Below are 18,365 nucleotides of genomic sequence, written 5' to 3' on the forward strand. Positions count from 1 at the left end.
TCAAAGGCTTACTGCCGGAATTATTTTTGCAGGTCATGTCCACTTACAAATAGATCGAGAAGACAAATGAAAAGCCCAGGACACAACGAACAGGTGATTTTTGCAATAGATTATGACATTTATCAATTAAATTTCTGAGTTTTCACCCTTGGAAAACTGGATATTCACTAGGAGATGCAAATATATACCAAAAATCATCTATGGTTTTTTCATGAATTGTTTCCTCTAAACTACAGACTTACTTAACTGTCAGTCTTATATGAAGATGGTAATAAGAAATGGATTGAAGTTTGTGAAAGATGAAATATGAAGCAATCCTCTTTGCTTCCCCCCATATTAATAAAGATAGTTGTACATAATGGGAGGTAAGATCTTGCTTTTATAATTTTAGTCATTTATGTTTCATAGTTTGAAATTTCCTGTAGTTTAGTAATGTTTTTGAATGTAATAGAAAGGAGAAATTCTAAAGATTAGTTCTCAGTAACATTATTAATAGTGGTGGACCTGACCTTTAGACATAAAATGATTTGTCAAAGGTTTGTAGTTGAATGGTACTCTAGGGTTAAGTAGTGCTCAGAAAATCATCAGCCACAAAAAACTGACTTGTTCATAAAACTTACACGGACGGTTTTAAGGAAGAAATAATTTTTTGTGTGTGATTATTTAAAAAGAAACTTTACAGCCGGGCGGTGGTGGTGCATGCCTTTAATCCCAGCACTTGGGAGTCAGAGCTAGGTGGATCTTTTTGAGTTCGAGGCCTGGTCTCCAAAGCAAGTTCCAGGAAAGGCACAAAGCTACACAGAGAAACCCTGTCTTGAAAAAAAAAAAATAAAAAAAAAAAAAAAGAAAAAGAAATTTTACTGAGTTTAAGACTACAAAAAATACCCTATTTGATTGACAGATTGTAACAAATATTTAGACATCTATTCAATGTAATGCTATTTTTAAGTTTTATGGGGTCATGTGTGTCAACATGACACATGTCCTTGATTCATGTGGCATTTCATTGTTGATGTCCACATGTCTCTCAGGCATGGCTATTGGTCCTTGTCTAGCTGGTATTCACTAATTCTGCTGTAATACAAGTGACATAATTTAGCTATGCAAACTGTTTCCCTAAATAGATTTCATGGTTCACTGAAAAAAATAAGCCCTAGAATAATGGTCCATTTTCATTTCTTTGTTGTGATAAAATAGACAAAAACTTACTCAGAGGAGAAAGGGTTTATTTGGTTTAAAATTCTAGGTTACAGTCCATCATTTAAGGGGTGTGAAGGCAGAAGTTCAAGCAGCTGAGTTTTAAAGCACAACATTATTAACTTAATTACATTGTACAAAATGTTGAAATCAATAGCAATATATGAATAAATGTACCTTTAATACTCATCCCACCCAATTTGAAATGGAAAAAAGCAAACAACTAAATTCAGGTAAAATTGCTCTCTTTTTTTTCTTCCACAATATAATTGAAATCTTTTACAATTTTCATTTATTTAAACTAATATACAGGGACTAAATAAATACTAAAAGACATAATCAGAAATTTAGTGTGCATCACACTACTTCACAGGGTCATACACATCTCTATTCCTAGAACTAAAGGCTAAAACAGGGGTCACATGAGTGTAAGATTACCTGGAGATATGGAAACTACAGTTCAGTACAGATAAGTGTACACAATTACACTGGAAGAAGTCTGGTTTGTTATTTCATGTCCCAGTTCAGACTAGCTCTATGCGCAGCCTTCCTTTCCCTTTTGCTAAACACATAGAGATCTAATGAACACATTCTCCAGATGACTAAATGAAGTGCTTGGAATAAAGGGCTCTAAATTTGAGATTGAAGATACTGTGGATGACTACAATGAAACAGTATTTTGGGGGACAGAACATATTGGTAACAAATTAATTCACTGCAGTTGTGACAGTACACACAAGATCTTCACAAACTCAAGTAATCAAAAATTCTGGATAGAAGAGGGAGGTGATAATGAAGGTCCGCTCCTGGGTCTGTTTGTAATCAATAGCTTCTGTGAGAATTTCTTTAATTGTATTTCCTTTAATTGGTTGGCCACAATCCAGTGGATGTCCATACATCTGAATACACAGGCATCTCTGTTGAACACGGTAGGTTAAGAACAAGCAAAAATAAATAAAGACATATGTAGAACAAACAATAAATAATGGTGCAGAGTTGGGTAGGTGAGGAGAGTCATAAATGTGATCAAAATACATTGTATGAATTTCTTAAATAACTAAGCAATAATAATAAAAAATTGGATTCCTGAAACATTGAAGAAGAGCATCCCAATCAGTAAAATCTATTTATCCTACAACCACACCACAAACACTTAGAGAGCATAATCATAAACAAATATAAATTAAGAAAAGTAATAGTTACCAGGAAAGGCAGTAGTTAACATGTAGTGACAGAGAGGTAGCATAGAACAGATCCAGAGCTTGCTGTTCCTAGTCACCAGGGAAATAGAAAAAACTTCTACTTCAGGGTATATGGAACTGTCCATTGTATTTGCTAGGAGGAGAGAGTATGATCATGTCTAAACTGAATAACAAATTTCAGAAAGGAAACATACTTTCGTGAGAGTCCTTACTTAAGTCAGCTACAGTAAACAAGAGTGCTGCCAATGGCATGTGTTGGCTAATCAGCCAAGCTCACACTTCCAGAATCAATAAAATCACCTGGGGTACCTGTTAATAATTGACTTTCCTGAGCTCTACTTCATGCCCACAGAGTTAGAATCTCCTAGGGTGAGAGCATCTGTATTTTTAGTCAGAAGTCATGCAGGTGATCCTCATAATTAAGGAAGTTTGATAACATTGGTATATACCAACAGGCTCCAATCACTGAGAAATTACATGAACTATGTCAAGCCAGTCTATCTTCTACACCTCTGCAGGACTGCTGTATTTGTTACTGTTGTTTCTCTCTGTCATTTATTAATATATCTGAGAGTCCTGCTTATAAACTATTTGTTATTTAAAATCCTTCCTGCTGATCCAAACTCTCCCTCTGAAGAGGTTAATACTGCAAACTAGTAAGGTTCTTCTGAAAACAAAGAATATTCCTTGGAGAATTAAAAACAATGATGCAGAGAATTCACTAATTCTCACACACTTAGGAAGCAAATTGTTTTCCGATAGGCCAATGTCTCATTATGCTGTTATTGAACATGGGATCAAATTATAATAAATAAGTAAATAAATAAATAAATAAATAAATAAATAAATAAACCTAGTTTTTTCCCATGTCATGTTTATATCCCTTCAAGATTTTGTAATTCAAGCTCAAGAGAACATATAAAATGAAACACCAAACAAGCACAATAAAGCAAAACCAAAATTAAATGCAGAATGTTTATGTTTAAGAATAACTTTAATGCATTTTCCATATACATTTTAAGTCCTATTAAGAATATGTCAAATGATGAAAAGGAGAGATGGCATGAAGACAGATAAATCTTCATTTAACATTCCCTTATTTATATATTCTAATTAATATGCATATTTGCACACACAAATATACACACACAGCAAATACATTATTATATATATATATATTTTATATATATATAAAATAGATGATAGAGTGATGGTGAATGAATGAGTACACAATATATAGATGTAGATAGATAAATAGATTTAGGTAGATAGATAGATAGATAGATAGGTCATAGGAAATAGATAGATAGATAGATAGATAGCTTGACATATTATAGATAATTTGCACATTGGAATTCAGTTTAGTGAAGATGTATACTCCTTTGAAAGTCAAATTTCAAAATCTAGAAGGAAAGTGAAGAAAAGTACCATGGAAGTTTCTATGTGCTTGTTTCAGAGGTTGAGTCACTGCTGACGCTCAGGTAACCTGTGGACCTCTTGAGGAATTATGCCATCTAAGGAAGCCCATAAATGTCACCCTAAAAATGGGACACCGCCTAATGGAACTTATAATTCTCAGTGTACATTTCCCTTTGGAACATTGATGTATTTTTAAAATTTGCTGTTAAGAGTGGATTGTGGGTTTTTTTTGTGTTTGTCATTATAGCACCAGAAAATGAAACAATGGTTTGGCTATGCAGCCCCAGGGACTCCAACATTAAAAACAAAACAAAACAGAACTAAAACTGTAACAGAGCTTTCCATTGAGATGCTATTTTTGGTGTTATGTATTGAGCTTCTACGCAGTGATGAAATGCTATACTTATGTTGGAAGAAAAGCTGAGGGAAGCGCTGAAAATCTTTTACTGGAGACTAAATGAAATGTCCTTTTCTTCTTTAAGAAAGATATTTTAAAATTTGATTATGATATTTTTATGTTTTCATCTAAGTATTTGAAAGGAATACTCATTATAAGCTAATAAAGGGCCCCAGAATTTTGCATTCATTCATTTGATTTCATGTCAATGAAACAAAATGTCATTGTAGTTTGTGATTAGTAGTTATGTGTATAAAACATGAATAAACATAATAGAGTTGAAGTAGCCTTATTACATATCATAGTCCTAAGGCACCAGAAATAAATACATCTAGCTATGTCTCATGGTGTTCCCCGATGCTAGAGATTACAATAACCTGTGTGTGAAATTCTGACTTTCATTTCATAGGAAAAGTTTGCCCCTTCGAACAGGCAACAGAAGACCCAAGTCAGTAGTATGCTTTGTGTATTCACCAACAGGGGGATACTGCTTCCCAGAAAAGGGCAAAAGAAGCCTTCACATCCTCAAAACAGTCTTCTCTAAGACCATCTTCTCACCTGCAGTGCTGCCATTAAAGATGCATTACTGAGAAAAAAATAAGTACTGGATTGTGAGACACAAAGTCCTTGGAGTATTCCACAGTGTTCCAAATTACTTATTGTTTTCCCTCTACAGCATTTATTGTATCTCCTTAGAGGCAAATGTTTTGTAACTGATCAGTTACTCATAGAATTCTCAGAGTTTATAACTTTGGGGGTTTCTAATACAGGGTCTAACTATAGCTCTGGTTGGAAGCAGATCATTGCTCCCAGTAGTGCGAAATCAGAACTGCTGGGATTATGGGCCTGTACACCCATGGCTGGGCAGAAAAAAAATGATTAGTACAAGATGTAATCACTTAGTATACCATGTTCATGTATCATTATCTGCTCATAGTTACCTGTGATTTCTAGGGGTAAGTGGTACATAAGATAGGAGCTAAACTGGCTTCCTTTGTAGTCTCAAACCCCAAGCTATCAGTGATATAATGATACATTGGCATATTTACCAAGCAGGATTCTGTTTTCCTTTGTTCACACCTATTTACTAATTTTTATTCTAAAGACATTTTCCTAAACATTTTTCCTTTCTATTATTTGGTATATATGAACAAAGTCAAATCTCCCCCATACTATCTTATTAATATCTAATATCTGTACCATGAATTGCTAAATGGTCTTACTAATAAAAAACATGGAGCCAGATATTGGGGTGAAAACTGAAAGATCAGAGAAGCAGAAAGAAACCGGCCATGTTCTTACCCCTAGGAAATCCTCACTAAAGAGAGAGCTACTTTCTGTATACTCACCCTATATCCTTTCTGTGCCCTGCCATGTTAATTCCTCTCTTCACCCAGCTATATCACTTCCTCTTTCTACCCATCTCTATCACTTCCTGTCTGTCTGGACAGACCTCCAGACCTCTATGTTTAATTTGTGCTGGGAATTAAAGGCATGTCCCACCATGCCTGGCTCTGTTTCCAGAGCCTTGAACTGACAGAGATCTGGATGAATCTTTGCCTCCCAAATGCTAGGATTAAAGGTGTATGCTACCATTGCTTGACATCTATGTTTAATATAGTGGCTGGCTTTTTCATCTGCTCTCCAGATAAGCTTTATTAAGGTGCACAAATAAAATATCACCCAAGATATCTGGTTATCTTTCCCATTTTGGCTAATTACAAGAGTCTTTTGCTATATTTCTATATAAAGCTTTTCATTTGAGAAGAAAACTTGCATAGGAGAACAAGCAACAAAAGAATCAAGTCAGCTGAATGCACCTTTTGCCTGACATCATAGTGTGACTCCTCCAAAGCAGAGAACAACTTTAAACATTTTCCCTTCACAACTATCTTTTCTAAACTTAACTCTCTGCTTATGCTCCTGAAGTATTCCTATTAAAAATGCAACCCTACCTGAGCAAACTTACTCCATTTTAAATTACTTACAATTTCCCTCCTTGGAGTGCTGATTTCTACTTTTCCCCGTCTGGCCTTTTCAAATTTCTCTCCACTTTGGATGAGGAATCCACTATGAAAAATACAAGATTATTGTTGATAATCAAGAATGTGCTTTATTTAGACAACATAACTCATAAATATTAGGTAAAATATTGATAAGATCTTTAGTGGAGAGTGCATGCCAATATTAATAAAATATTACTTGTCCATCTCTTAATTTAATAATTATACTGGTTTGGGGTGGGGTAAAGACAGGGATTTTCTGTGTAGTTTTGGTCCCTGTCCTGGATTTCTCACTGTAGACTAGGCTGGCCTCAAACTCACTCTGTCTCCCAAGTGCTGGGATCAAAGTCATGTGTCACCACCACCCAGCTAAAATTATACTGAATTTAAGGATGAAACTTGGGCTTGGGGATTTAACTCAGTGGTAGAGCGCTTTCCTAGCAAGTGCAAGGCCCTGGATTTGGTCCTCAGCTCTGAAAAAAAAAGTTGAAACTTAACTAGAATATTGGTATTTTAATTTCTTCACGCCAACATTTTAAATATTTTATTTAAGGAAATTTTTAATTCATTTTACATACCAATCACAAATCCCTCTCTCAACCCTCCTCCCATTCCCCCCAATATTTCCTGTCTATGAGCTCCTTACCAAAAGGGTAAGTCCTCCCATGGGGAGCCAGTAAAGCTAGGTACATTCAGTTGAGGCAGGAACAAGCCCCTACTTTCCCTCATCAAGGCTGTGTAAGGTGTCCCACCATAGGTAATGGGCACCAAAAAGCCAGCTCACTTCATTCCAACTCTTAAGGTAAAATACCACTTTGAGGAACATTGGCCTTAAATTAATGATACATTGGCCTTAAATTAATGATAACAGATAGATATAAATTGTTTTCTTAAATCCAAACACCTTTTTTCTAATATCTGAAACTTCTCTGACCTTGAACTGATAGTAGTAGCCAACACAGACATTGATTCTAGTAAAAAGCACTGATATCTATTCAATATTTTAGCAATTCACTTATGCCATATCAAAAAGTAGGATTATCAAACTTCCCACTTCATACAATGGTTTTAGTTTTTCAAACTGACTGACATCTTTTATTTTAAACACCATAACAGAACATTATAACTAATCTCAACCTAAGAAATCTTATTCATTTATTCAAACCAATGACATGTCACTATGATGCTGTATAAATTATTAAAGCACATCTATATGTCCTTTTTATATTAACCACACTGTTGTTTCTCATATACATTTTTGACACTATCTTGACACTCTTCCTAGAGTTAATTGAAGGTAATGCATATATATATATATATATATATATATATATATATATATATATATATATTTCATTTAGCTATCCATCTGTGTGTCAGTCTGTCTGTGTGTCTGTCTTTCACTTTATCTATCTATATCTCCAAGCTGTCAGGTGAGTTTGGCCATAGCCCCTTCTTTACTTCCTTGAACAATTTAAATTGTAACTGTTAACAACACAAAGTTAGAGTGTGTGGCATAACTTAGCTTATTGAATACTGTCTGAGGCTGTACCAGTTCTGTATATAGAAAAAGTTTTCCTTTGCTCTATCTTCCTTCTCCTCAAACATCAATTTCCTTGTTATTTCTTAATTTGGGCACACGTTCTCATATTACCTCCACTCACTCATGCATCTTCACTTTTACATATTTCAGGCTTCTATTGAGTCATCAAAACCCAAATCAGATACCGTTTCTTGAAACACACCAAAGCCCTTTTTTCTAGGACCTCATACATGACTGAATATGTAACCGATAGTTGCCATTTCATGAGAAATAATCAACTTATCCACGATTGCTGATACATGCTTCAGGATGCTGAGGTGGAAGGATTCTTACCTCAAAGCTATTCCTGCCTAAAGCAATACCTTTCCTCTTCAAAGAAAACAAGTCACCTATCTTGTTGTCTTTTGTTATGCTTGGGTATTTCTTTAAGAGTCTATCCTAAGTTAACTCCTTTAATCTCCAATGTCTTTGCAGTAGCTTTACTGCTTTTAAAAGTTCAATTAAGATTAATAGAAAGTTATTTTGTATACACATTTAGTTCTCTAATTTTGTATTTAGATATCTGTACTTGTTTATAACTGTGATAATAAAAGTTGATACATATGGTATTTATTTTCTCTTGTAATGAATACAGCAATGTTTAATGACTTTATAATAAATTATTATAGTATTCACAAAATGGCAATTTTGACATTTTGAGATTTAAAATTCTCAATGTATTACCAAATTGATCATAAATCTTGATATTGAATTCAACTACCTAGTGAATTCACATGGTATCAATAGAAGGAATTTAAAAATTTTATTCATAGAAATCTAAAAATGGCAAAGAACAGGTCAATAATCTTATAACATGAAGTTGGTATAAATCAATTTTTTCCTTTATTTTATCCTGACTTTGTCTTTGGGGTCATTTTGTTTTTGTTTCAGTCTTTTTGTATTATTTTTCTTTTAATTTCTTTTTTTAAGATTTATTTTATTTATTATGTATACAACATTCTGCCTCCATGTAACCTTGCACGCCTCAAGAGGGCACCAGATCTCATTACAGATGGTTGTGAGCCACCATGTGTGTGCTGGGAATTGAACTCAGGACCTCTGGAAGAAAAGTCAGTGCTCTTAACCTCTGAGCCATCTTTCCAGCCCCAGTGTTTCAGTCTTTTAATATTCTTCAACCCACCAACCAGTATCATTGTTGAAATTTTTTCAAGAAAAAGGTATTAATGAACTTTATCAATTGCCATTTTCCTTTCTGTAAATTTATCTAAAATGGCCAATATCAACTTAATAAAAAGAATTTACAAAAATCAGTATTTATTAAGTGTATATTGTAATCAGCTCATCAGTGCCTTCTTTATAGACATTGCCCTCTGTACACAAACAAAACCATAACTAGATGCTCTCTCTAAGGTGTTAATATCTTAACCTGACTTGTAATTATTACTTTTCCTAGTCAAGCATACAAATCTTTAAACAATGTGCTATTTATCACACAACATTTACCAGTATAGCATAGTTAGTGTAGGCATTATCAGCATCTTGTGTGATTGGAGTCATCTCTGAAGGTTTTATCAATTCTGAGGATATTGTATGGTTATTTGTTAAAATTATGGAAGAGAAAACCTTATGTAAGATTTAGAAAAGCTGTGGCATATTTACTAATACTAAGTAATGCAGTTGAAATTTATGTAACAATTTAACTACAACATAGTATGTACTATAAAAATTATTAAATGTTTATTTCATTGATAAATTATTATTTTAATATATAACATTTAAGTATCAGAAATATATACGTGAATTAGATTCTTTAAATAAAATGAAGTATACTCTTTGTTACTTTTTTTGAATGGTCAGTGATATGCATGAAATTTTGAACTTTTTTCCTTTTGTTAAATTCAAAAACAAAATTGCAAAGCTCAATCACTTAGAAATCCATACAAATAGCTTTCATGGGTTTTGGGAAATGAAATTAATTTTAACTAACAAACCTGAAATGGGTAAAAGATGAATGAAAAAGCCTGGTAATAGTCTTTTTTCAAATAAATTCACTTTGTGGGAGTTTATTTAACAGATTTACAGTCATCAGGATTTAACTTAATTGTATGTTTTAATGTAGATGCTTTCTGACCACAGCTTACTTTTGTCATGTAATATGTAAAGTGTGAAAATGCCCCATGACACATTTAGTTACTGCAGTGCTATTTTTCCATTAAACATATTTCTACAAACTTCTCTGGAGGTTGGTGAAAATTTACACGTGGGGTGATACACAAATTATTTCCTCTGTCCTCCATTTCTAATTACACTTAATACAGAGACAGTTATGTACTAGAGACACATATATTGAATATATATGTGTATTCATATGCATATACATATATTAATGCAGATAGTACTGTGTATTAAAAAATATATAGCTTCCAGAGTTCATAATAATTGATTATTGCAAAAGACCATTCAATTTATCTCCATTGCTATTGTTATGAAGATGAGTATGTAGTCACACATTCTTAGACACTGATGGTCTATATTCCACTGTAGAGAGAGCCTGCTCAAGGTTACACAGATAATATGTATGATCCAGCTAAAGATTATAACTCTATTTCTTTGCTTCTGCTCAAAGAAATTCAGTTGTGTAGCATGTATAAAAAATACGATTTAATGTAAATGTTTATGTAAATAAATATGAATTATTATTATTATTATTATTATTATTATTATTCAAGTGTTTAAAATCCCAACAGAAAATAATTTTAAAAGATGGGTCCCTGTTTTGTGTCAAAGTCAATAACAATGGTCGGCTACACATATATACATTAAAAGATCTCAGAATAATAAATCAATTTTTGAACATAAAGCTAACCACTGAGTTTAAATAAGGACCTTAACAAGTGAGTGTTTTACAATTCCTAAGGGGAAATATGATGAGATAGCCTAATAAAATTATAAGTCACACTTCCTTTAGGAAGCCACAGGAGAAGTTCAACACCCAGTGTTCAGGAGAGTACAGCTCATCCTTCCTATATCATGTTATTTCAATTTCATTCTTTACACAATTCAATGCAGTGGAGTAAATTTAACAAATAACTCCTTTGCTTGTTTTGAAGGTCTCTTCTGATGAGATTCAGGACTTTGAGATTTCTTGGAAATACATCAAAGCCTTCCATCTTCTGTTTTAATGTACAAGAAGAAAGAAAGCCTAAGAGCAAGAAAGTGATGTGTTTGGAGTCTACATTTTTTCAGCTTCAAGTGTAGACTGTGAAATCCATGCTCATTCTCTACAGTGGGATGTTTAGAGTGTACTCTAAGCAGCTTATACAGTGGTCTAAAAAGTAAAACCCCAGCTTAATACTATCTTCTCACTCTTCCATATAATTCTAGGGCAACTAGTGTCATTATTTGACTTTAGTAAGAGGGAAACAGTTTTTAGATATTCTAGCCTGGAATAGTAATAGAAATAGATTACAATGTGAGGTGCCTACTTATTCAAGGGCACAACAACTTCTTTTTAATCGTCATTTTGGAACACAAAACTCCAACAAAAATTTGGTTAACAAATCAGTATAAAATAATCTTCAAACCAGAGATAAATCTATATGATACAATAATGTTAACATCTTGTCAAACTCACAAACTGCTGAACTTAAAAGCCCTGGCTTTGAAGCAGATACCTCCTTTTAAAATTTGGTACCTTCTTGTTATTCATTTTTCTTTTTGAGATTAAAATATAATTCCATAATTTCCCCTTTCTTCTCTCCAAAAGCTCCCATATGCCCTTGCTTGCCATCTTTTAGATTTCTGGCCCCTTTTCTATTGTTTTTGCATATACATATGCTGAATAGATAAATACAACTTTTAGTCTCTATAAAGTACCACAAATACAAAAAGATGAAGAATATACCATGGATACAAAAACCTAAGATAAAATCAATAGAATAAACATTATTCCTAAAATGTTACTTCTCTCACTAGACAACAGTGTTTTCAGAGATATTTTTAATTTTCAAACATTAGCCATATAATAGCTGTTCTCCACTGCTGACTTGTGCATCATTTTGTCTATTTACCTTGTAGCAGTTAAAAGATTTTGCCTTCTATCTAACACAACAGTGTCAGTAGCTGCATCCCAGACACATTTTCTTTGTTGGTGAATGATACCATTGATAACACTTTCTCTTTAGGTTTGTACTTTACTCACAGGATTTTCCTCTTCAGCAGATATTGTCGCCTACTATAAATCTTTAAGCATGTCTCACTTAGCTGATAACACATAAAGTTAACTTTTAATTTTAAACAATCTACTAAATGAAAGTATGCACCAAGAAATAAAAAAGAAGCAAAATGCTTTCTTCTATTCTTCTAATTTCTCATTTACTCCTTAAAAAAAAAAAAAGGAGGATACAGAAAATTTGGTGCTGAGATACATTGAAAGGTAATTAGTCTCTAAGGACATGGAAATGAAGGGATTCTATTTGCAATTAAGGCAAATTTTAGAATTCAGAAAGAATTCTGTGCTTTTGTGCAGCTATTATCCTTTTCTTCCTCTCTTAAGCTTTCCTGACATCCCTCTACATTTAGCTTTGTAATTATTGTAAAATTAAATGATCTCATTGTTGACAATGTTTCACTCACGTTTTTTTTTTACCTAGATTCTTAATGAATAGCTTGGATGTTAGAATATAATTTAAGGCAAAAGGAATCCATTTAGTAATTACCATTTATAATCTGTATTTTTAGCATCTCTCCTTGAGTGAATTTTGTGTGTGGAGAAGAAAAAGAAATATTACACAAAAGATTTTATGTCTATGTATGTGTGTATGTGTGTGTTACTATATAAATACAGGATACATGCTGATGTATCTTAATTTAGTTTCCAATAATCTTGAATAGAGCATGTTACACAATAGAAATTAAAAAGAATAATTTTTATTCTGTTAAAAGTGACATTTGTATATATATATATCCCTACCTCAAGTGCCATAGAATTGTATGATAGCATAAGTACACACACACACACACACACACACACACACACACACACACACACACACATACACACACACACACACAGATAGATAGTGTAGAATCCAATATTTTGAATATGATGTGAGAATCTTCCAATGTGATAGTGACATAATCATTCTGAAAGGGTCATTAAATTGATGTAAATAAGTCAGCTATCTGAGTGTAGTAGGATTTCAGAATAAAAATTTAGGCTTTTTCAGGATATAAGTGATTAAATTAAAAACTTAGCATTGAATGCGGTGGATAAAGAAAGAGCTGTATCAGATGAAAAATTTATACATTTGCTGAAATTCTCCACTGGGTGGCAATAGTTACCCACTCTTATTTTTATGTTAGTTTTTACAATTCAAAATCTGTAATAAGAGGAAATGAACTTTCTGGGCCTCAAGGTTATTTGTGGGTCCTAAGAAGTCCTTTCTTTTCAATGTATTCCGGTTTCTTTGTTTTCCACACAGAATAGACTCTGCAGTTTGTTTCTGAGGAACTGTTCTCAATCCATTAATTGATCACGGCACACAGGGGCAGGCAATAGAGAATTAGCTGTGAATGAAAAAAAAAAAAAAAAAAAAGCTGAGAATCACTAAGGAGCTGTGTGTGTATAATAACAACACGGACTCATATCAGAATGCCCATGCTTGGAACTGAAATCTTGAGACTTAACAGCAATCATTTCTGAATCAGTCCTTTCAATAAGCTTCCCTTCCTGATTTTGATCCGTGTTCAAAAGCATTTGATAGAATAAATTGGGTTGAAAATTAAGAATGTATTGCTCAAAACAGTCACAGTCCAATAAGCCTTACCCTGACTCTAACACAACTTCTACCGATCAGACTGACCCTGTGTGAATGGACTGAGGGGAGTTAGAATTTGTCACATTCCTCCCCTCCTCACTGTGCTGACTTCCAGTGATAGCCAGAAATCAAAAGGGTTTTCTATAGCTTCACTGCAGACAGCTTACCAGCTTTAGGATATCTAGTATTTTGACTTTCACTTATAAACTTCCTGCCTCTGCATTCTAAAGATCAATTGGAAAGGACATAAAAGCTTCTTCCAGAGACAGTCCAGACTGTAAAGCTTTCCACTGCTACAATTTCTCCCAACATCTCTGTCCATGAGAAGTCAGACCTAGAAATGTTTTATACTTTAGAGTAACACATGGGATTCAATAGAGGGGTTTACTTTCTACACAATGGGTTTTGCTAGTGAGTTTCAGGGCAAGAATTTCCAGATTTGGGGAGCATCACTTGATTGAGTGCAGCTAATGCTAACAGTACATAACAAATATTAATGACAAATAGCAAAAAAAAAAAAAAAAAAAAAAAACCCAAAATCTGTAGTTAACATGGAACATAGGAAAGAACAGAGATGAGAATGTATGACTACTGTCCAATTTGAGGAACAGTTGTGTTCAGACATTCTGTGTGCATGGTTAAGTAAGTGTGGGCTGTTTAAAAACCATCCTGCTTCTGGTTACATATGAGGGCTTGAAGAAATTATCATCGTTGTTATGACTGCTGTTCTCATAACATTATCACTCTGGTTCAAAGTAAAACCTACAACAAATAATTGCCCTCAGTTGAGGGTGATCTGCTGTGCTAAGCTTTGCTCCTCCTAAATTCAAGGTGGTTAGTCATTTAGGACAATAGCTTCAGAATTCCACATGTAAATTTGGGGATCTGAAATGAAATGTTGTAAAAGCTGACAGTAAGATAACCAGTTACTCTGTTTCTCTCTGCCTTCAGACTTGAAAGAGGTTGAGAAGGGCCTGATATGACCAGCTTTAAGACCTATACTCTTTGACTGACTAACCAGTATGTGTAGAGTTGAATAAGTTACCAAAGCAAATGAGAAACACACAAAACAAAGGCAGATACCAGCCTATCAAACTTCTTTTGTTACCTTGTGGGGCTAAGTATTTCAGTGCTTTCTATAGCAAATGCACTTTCTAAGTGCCTGCTATAATTGAACAGTATAATATATCCCCCTTGGAAAAGACAATGCATAATTCTGGTTTCAGATTATTCTTTATTATTTCTTGTAGTCGTATTGTTTGTTACATTGCTGTAGCTTCCTTCTAAAATGATTGCAAGAAAAGAAAGGGCATCTCCCAAATCCCCAATAAATAAAAAAACTGCGTGTCTGTGACCTGTGGAAATTATGTACAGTATTCCAATATGTGATTATTGCTGTCCCATAAAGAAAGGGCAGACAGAGAAATAACAAATTAATTTTTAAAACTCCTTAAATTCTTCTGGATGATACTCATGGATCATAAACAAGGAGTTTTACATAGAAATAGCAGAGAGGATGCTCACATGTTCACTGTGTTTGCCCCAGCTTCTTCAGCTACAGGACAATGGAAAGAGATGTAGGTGGTTTCTGCATGAAGCAGGTGTTGGATTAAAAGTGAGTAAACATAAACATAGAAACCATTGACTACAATACCAGATAATAAATGTTTCTTCACATTCTTCCAAAGAAGGCATTGTCTTTAAACTTCTATGACTTAACTTTGCTTGGATTTTGTTCTGGAGGAAGTTTATCTGTAAGAATATATAAATATGTAGTCTGAAGATTTAAAAAAAATATTCTATCACTAAAATTTATTCTCTGCAAAGCATTTCTGAACAAATAGGATTGAATATCTGTAAGCATTCCTTTCTCAAACGGCATGCAGAAATGTAAATGGACATTTCAAAAGAAAATTATCTCCAACTATTTCCACTTAGTTCAGTAAGTTTATTTATTTTCTCAATTTTTCTGTCTTCCTGATTTCATGTCTATACACATTCTGATTAGACGTCAGAGGTTATTGTGGTCGGAGGGTCCTTGGCCCTTTTACTGTCATTGTCTTTTTCTTTTTCATTTTTTTAGTAGTACTGCATATCAGATACCCAGGTAAGATTTTTGGATTCAACTGAATTACTATTTAGGAGTCATTGTTGAATTTTTCTAAGTCATATTCAATGCTGGCTTAACTCTAAGTCTCATGTAGTCTAACTATTGAGGCAACATGCATCCAAATATCTCCCAAGTGGTATATGTATTTTGCATTCTTTCACTTTTAATGGATGGATAAGAACAGAAGGTACACTGTGCTTTCACTGAGCACAGGGGACAATGAAGGTTGCTGCTTTTTGAACGTTATTTCTTAGCTTCTGATAAGTTTCTGCTTGAGCAAGAAGAAATTAGAACTCAGCTAACTCTCAAAGGCAACTCCCTGAAGATATCAGGACTATATTTTTCTTTGTATAGCTTTCCTTTCCCCAGTACTCTGGTGAGAAGCTGTAAGTGCTATCACCTCCACTGGCCTGCATCTCTGCCGCCTTAATGTGGAAGAATCTGGGTTCCACTTGACCTTCTTCACTCAGTGTGGTGACCTGGAAACTGTCCACAGGCAGCAGTGAGCTGATGGAATTTTAGAACTCACCTCACCTGGTTTTGGTGTCTGTTTTCAATAGATGAAAACTTTGGTTTCAGGGATTTTGTTTTCTCTCTTTGCTAAATATAGAACCTGTACCCTCTATTTGATAATGACTTGAAAAAAAAAATTTGTCAGAATATTACATTTGTCTTTTCTGTTCGAAGTCATACCCAAATTTAGAATAAAGTTAATTTCTATCCATTAGAGTATTTGCAATTTTTTAATTGATCATTTATAACATGACTGTATTTAACTGTTTTTAACTCTAAATCTATGGCTAATTATTCATAAAACATAGGAATATCTTTATTCAAAGTCTAGTATCAAGTAGAAAAATCACAGGAGCATATAAACAATGTTTTTGCTGGTATGTACATGTACAAGCATGAATATAACAAGTTTATTTCCTGTGCATGAATATTTACATCTTGCTAATTTTCAATATCATGTTACTTTTTTTATATGAGTTGCATGTTATGCTATACCTAATTGACCTTATGTGTCCCCTAAAATGAACATGATTCTGATTTTACAAAACCATATCAACTTAGTTTTAATTATTTCAAGCGGAATTTGTGGATTATTAAAATTAATCATTTATTCATTAAATATTATTTCTGTGATTTGCTATTATGTTTTTAAGTGTTTGAAGATCTGATTGCTATAATGCCAGTATTTATGGGGTAGAGGCACAAGAATCAGAAATATAAGGTCACATATCTTCACCTACATAGTTTGAGAACAGTCTGGGCTGTGTGATACTCAGTCTCAAAAAATTAAAAGTTATAGAAGCTGAAATTAAGAGAGATGCTATCAACTGAGATTTAAAACATTAAACATTGATATGGATTTTGAGCTAATACAAATGTGATTGAAACAGCCATCACATACATAAGGTTTCTACTTTGCTGTTGTTACTGACTTATGGTATTTTAGTCAAGATACACTTGAAGATGATTTTAAGCTTCAAAATGACAAAGGCAAAAAACTACATATTTATTTCAAGGGGAATAAAGTTTAGCTCAGCAGATGTGGTTTTTTTTTTTTCCTATTTCTATCTTCTTAAGTATATTCTTTTTCACTTTCGCACATGTTAAAAGATTAAAAAAATATAGGTAGTCACATTATACACATAACTTACAATTTAAAAATACATCAAATTTGCATAATTATTATGCCAAGAACCTAAGGCTTTACAGGAAACAGGCCTAAGAAGAACTATTATTTAGCTAAATGAACACAGAATTAAACTCACTCCAGATATGTTGCCATTATACAATTATATTAATGCATTACTCAGTCTTCACTAGAGAAGCTCTTATTTGCAATAGATGGTGATTGACACAGAGACTTACAACTGATCAAGGTGCAAAGGATAGGAGACTGCTAGATCCTCATCCCAAAATGGGATATATCACACCCTACCTCCTAAGGCTCAGTGTCAATTGCAGAACAGGGGCCAGAAGGTGCAAGAGTTAGAGGTAGTAGATGAGTACAAGAATGTACTGTCTTTCTGACACAAGGCACATATGAATTTACAATGATCATGGCAGCTTTATACAAGTGCAGGACTGACCAAATCCCAGTATGGATAAAGTATATAAGTATGACTTCTATGACCCCAGCCCTCTGTGGCTCTCCTTCTTCTTCCAGATCTTTGGTTGCATTGGTCCACAGGGTATAGGGAGCCTAAATGTGGAACAGGCTATGGGTATAATGGAGACAGTGCTCAGTGCATGTGGGCTGTCTTCGGTGAATCAGCTCGACTTTATTCCAGAGTATAAGGAATATATAGGAGTGGGGAGCCTGGGGACAAACACTAGTTTGCATTGAATGGCAGCGATCTGTCATAAGGCTTCTAGCACAAGACTTAGCTGTCACTTGTGCAGCAAGGGAGTCTTCTAGCAGAAATCTTTGCCAAGGTTCATGCTCAAGATAAATCAGGCATGAGACTTAGAAACTGCTTTCAGATAAGGTCAGTCCTCTGGGCCCAGGGACATTCTCTAGATCAGGGCAGGTAGAGTGTAGGAAATTTCGCTGGGGAGGGAGGAAGTCTCCATGTTGCCAAGGTTTTGGAAAAAGCTACCAGGCCATGATAGACTGCAACCTTTGACCAGCAAGCAGTTGCCAGTCAACACCCCATAGCTGAGGT

Source organism: Onychomys torridus, chromosome 9 (genome assembly GCF_903995425.1).
Source record: "Onychomys torridus chromosome 9, mOncTor1.1, whole genome shotgun sequence".
NCBI classification, from domain to species: Eukaryota; Metazoa; Chordata; class Mammalia; order Rodentia; family Cricetidae; genus Onychomys; species Onychomys torridus.